This window comes from Lepisma saccharinum, chromosome 3 (genome assembly GCF_977018435.1).
Source record: "Lepisma saccharinum chromosome 3, izLepSacc3.1, whole genome shotgun sequence".
In the NCBI taxonomy this organism is placed as follows: domain Eukaryota; kingdom Metazoa; phylum Arthropoda; class Insecta; order Zygentoma; family Lepismatidae; genus Lepisma; species Lepisma saccharinum.
In genome coordinates, this window is record NC_139231.1 from 136,529,697 (window position 1) to 136,534,426 (window position 4,730).

General features: G+C 37.3%; 1 protein-coding gene across 2 annotated transcripts in view; it reads right to left on the reverse strand.

Moving 5' to 3' along the window:
- LOC145985436 (1-aminocyclopropane-1-carboxylate synthase-like protein 1) overlaps window positions 1–4,730 on the reverse strand; it is a 56,127-nt gene that overhangs the window by 46,700 nt on the left and 4,697 nt on the right. The gene's annotated exons all lie outside the window — the stretch shown is intronic.

Consider the following 4,730-nt stretch of genomic DNA (forward strand, 5'->3'; position numbering starts at 1 on the left):
AATGACACGAATTTTGTTCAGGAAGGTATTCGACTTATCTAATATGTAATTGCAAAGCAAGCTAAAATGTAGTCTTCGGAAACTTAACTCCTTACGGGGGCCGCCCCTCTACGAAAACATTACTTCCTAAGCCTAATGTGCAAATGTATATTTTAGTGAACCAATGTAAGAGCCTTGTCTGTTTTGTCTATTGCTTGATAAAATGGCTGCAACTTTCAAGGGTCAGATAATGGTCATCTCGAAATGTCACAATTTGCGACACGAAGAAAAATTAGAGAGGGGACAACTCAACAGCCTCCTCGATTTCCAATTTATTCTTATCTAATTTCTGGCTGGCAGGAGTCCAATCTGGCATTTATTCAAGCCAGATCATGTTATTACTAATATATCCTATAACCATGGTTGGAAAAATTTGTGTTTTCTAGAAGAAACAAAACAGTTTTTTTTGTTTTAAACATGTTTTAATCAAAAACACAAAACATGTTTTAAACAAAAAAAAGCGTTTAAAACATAATACCAAGATGATTTATTTTGTAAGAATAATGGTTGATAAGGAATCTGTTAATCATCCAAGGAAGGACTGTGTTTCTAGTTATAAAGTAAACACTTCTTAACTTCTTAAAATACGTATTTACGTTACTCTTAAATCTCGCATGTAGGCTGAGAAGGTTCAACTAATTCACGGTTGCCAGGCCCTACTCCATCCCCGTGGTTGCTACTCTGTTTTCCGAAATAACAAAACACATTGGCATTAACAATGTGCTTAAGTGTGGAATAAAACTGTTTCATCCACAAAGTATTTACAACATTTGAAAAGAAAAACAAAAGGTGTGTGTTTTCAACGTGGCCCACAGGCACTCATAACGATATGTTTCTTTGTTAACTGAATATATGTTTTCAGGCACTGAACAGGTTTCTGTGCACAGTAAGGTACGTAAATGACACAGAGATATTAAAAGACATAGTTACCAAGCACACAAGGCACACAGACTATCAAGTATCAAAATATACTTTAAAAATGTTTAAAACACTATGTTTGAAATGTATAAAACATTTGTAAAAAACAAAGTCATATGTTTTAAACGTTTAAAAGAAGTTGTTTCAAACATGCCGACCCGCCTATAACTATGCTAGCTGACATACCAAGTTGCATGCATACGACGATCATGTAAGTTTCTCATCATTTATCTCATCTTAATCCTCGCACTTCCATACAAAGTAGTTTCCTAGAATGGGGAGGGGGCTCCATGGATGCACTTCCCTTAGCGGCTTTGATTTCACACCAGACTGGCGAGAAAGAATTTCCTCCAGACCCCGAACGAAAGGCCATATTTCCAGAGTGTTGTCAGCTCGGGCTGCAAACCACAAACTTCAAGAGAACCTCTCGCGGGCCGGTATAATTTGTGCCAGGACCCGGTACCGGACCGCGGCCCGGCGGTTGAGAAACACTGTACTAGAACCTTTTGTAGGAAAGTGATATCTCCTAATGCATTGACATTGACACGTCCTTTCCCAGAAACTAATATTTATTGTTATTAATTATCTTTTCTCTTGTACAAATTTTTGTTGTTCTTTAATCTTAATTTCTGTAATTTACCTATCACTGATAATGTCAGGATAGTGACTAGCCTGTATATACTTATCTTGTTAAGAGCTGTTGCCATGGCAATTACGAGTGTGTTTTGTCTGGACTTTAAAGCTCGGGCTCGGTTTTTGAATAGAGTGATCAAGTTGAATTATAAGAAGTTTAATCTGTGGTTTAATTTCTTTAAGTGAAATGGATTATATGTTAGGCATATAAGTATTTAGTTTACAAAGAAGTAAAATCGTCTTCCTTTTTCTTAGTGGAAACTTAACTTTGATTTTTATTTGACGAACTAACAGAGATATTACTCCATACCCTGAGAGGCATCACGCGAATGCTTTCGAGTCTTTCATGTGAACTTATTATTTGCTCTTTTAGTTAAATAATGTTCCTTTGACTAAAGAACGTGTCAACATGGGCAGGTATTTTACAAGGGGGATATGATCGTATGAGAGGGCCATTTCTTTAGTAGTAACTGCTCTTTTTGTATATGGGTCAATCCATATGAAGTCATACAACATGGTTACTGGAGCATTTTTAAAAAAGTTTATTTTTTGTGTGGTGTGAGCCTCATATGTTGACAGTTAAGAACCACTGTTATTTTATTTTTACTATCACCGATTTGAAGATGGCGCGCGTCATTTTCTCCATTCGTAAGCATCAGCGGCAACATTTTAATCTCAGCTCTGTTAAGTCCAACGACAATGAGACAAAATCTGTGATGTTAAGCACATTATAGGCTACAATTATATTTCTGTGTAATTTTCTAAATATTATTCCTTCATAATAAATTTTAAGGTCAAAATTGTGTATTTTAATCGCTCAAAATGACATTTTTGGACTTTTTTTTTTTTAGGGGGAAGGCAGTTTGTTTGAGACTTGAATTTTTTTGTGCAAGTACCTGTGTACCAATAGTGTGTGCCAAAATTATTTGAAGCCTGAGACTTTTATCCTTTTGTTTCTACAGAGTCATAAACATGTACTTTTTGTTTAAAAAAATCCAAGTTCAGGGTTAAATATCTCTGGTGGGCAGTTGTTTAAAAATCTGAAATTTGTACACAATACAGTACTCCATGATAAGTAACTTCAGTAAAAATTTTGAGTTTGAGATTCAATTGGTTTAAGAGATACAAAACTCGTGAAAAACTCATTATTTTGCATTAAATATGGTATGCCTAATTTCATTTCTTTTTGATCTTCAGCCGAGAGATCGGGAGAAGCGTGGCGGGCGGCGCTGACGGAGATGCCGACATTTGCGTCCTGTAATGACCGCTTATTTTTATGGACATATGCATACATTCATATAAATATTGCAAAGCGAGCGCTAACCTGTGTTATAATTCATCACATCTGTAATTCATCCAAGTTCTGCCCTTATATACACAAAAAATACGCTTTAGAAACGATGTTAAGAACCACAGATAATCAAACATTTTAATCATAGTTTTGACCAGTAACATCCTGCTTAAGTTTATATCCTTGAAAGAGTTTTGTGTCGATCGTTTGGAGGTTTCGAATGTGCAACACTGTATCAAGATTACGCTGCAGACGAAACCGTTAAAAGTCAATGGTTTTCGTGAGCTTCCTTGCAATCCGAAATCTCCGAGCTCGAGTTTTTTGTTCCATCGTGACTAGATGAAGACAGAGCTGTGAATATAGTGGCGAGCAGATGTAAACCAAGAGCGTGTTAATTTCGTACTGTGCGCAAGAGTGATATTCTTGGTTACTTGCCGTTACTTGTTTGTGTTATTGCAGTGTGCATGTGTGTTGTGTCAGTGAGACGATTGGAATGCCAGCCGCAAGGTTCACGTTAGAACAAAGAATTCTTATGTATGACACTTACGTGAAAACAGACTCGTGTCGAGACGTGTGTAGGCAATATGTACAGAAATTCCTAGGCGTTTCACCTCCACATAGAGATACCGTTAGACATCTTGTCCTTAAATTACAAGAAACTGGATCGTTAAATTTTAAAACACCTAAGCAAAAAAGACTGATTCTAACCGAAGCAAAACTCAATGAAATTGGTGCAGCGTTAGAACGTTCTCCAAACAAACCTCTACGCCGTGAGATGGACGTGTCAAAATCATCAGCACATACAGCTACTAAGCTCCTAAAATTAAAACCGTACCCGTATAACACAGGTTAGTGCTCGTTTTGCAATATTTATATGAATGTATGCATATGTCCATAAAAATAAGCGGGCATTACAGTACGCAAATGTCGGCATCTCCGTCAGCGCCGCCCGCCACGCTTCTCCCGATCTCTCGGCTGAAGATCGAAATGAACGCACGGTATATCTTTATTTGAGCGGACGAGGTTCAGCGTACGCTGTTCTCTCAAAATCGAATGCATTTCGTAAGGCATTAAAGTCCCGTAGAAGAAGGTTCCATGCTTTCTCCTTCTCCTTTTGTGTTGTGCCGTCAGTTCTTTTTTAATATTATTATTTTTTTACACTCCACTACATCCTTGTACATATTGACAAGGTTGATTAGTACATCTCTCAAATTCAGAGAAGTTTGTAGCCCGAATTATTTTCTTTCCTACATGTTGATACTTTAACACATCACATTACATCACATTACTCTATATCAGGTATAGCCTTACAAATTAATCTCGGATCAGTTGAACGGAATCTCCTGAACGTCGTTTTTCGTTGGTGCAATGTATATCTTTAAACCAAGTTCATTTAGAGTGGATTAAAATTGATCTCGTTCATCTGAACTTCGAAATAATCGGCGTTGGTGTACGCGGCCATAAGAAATTCACACGACTTCATCAAAAGGCCACCGTCAGCTGTTCTCGTGCTGAAATTTTTGTGGAAAAATTGCTTAAAAGAGCGGGAAGAACATCCTGGAGCAGAGACGATAGTGTGGAGAGAGAAACGTCACAGAAAACTTATAAAAAAATTTGCATCTCTTGACCCTTACTGCGATAAACCTTATCAAGAGACACTGGAATACAACGACATTATATACGCATTTGAAAATGTAGAGCATCCGGGAACATTTTTTATTAATTTTTTTACTACTTTGCCACTCGAAGTGTGATGTATGCGGAGAGTTCAAGGGCGTAAAGTTACATCCCGGATGCGACCTTTTCAGGGCTGAAACAGATTTCGTGTTATCGGAAGGACATTATATGT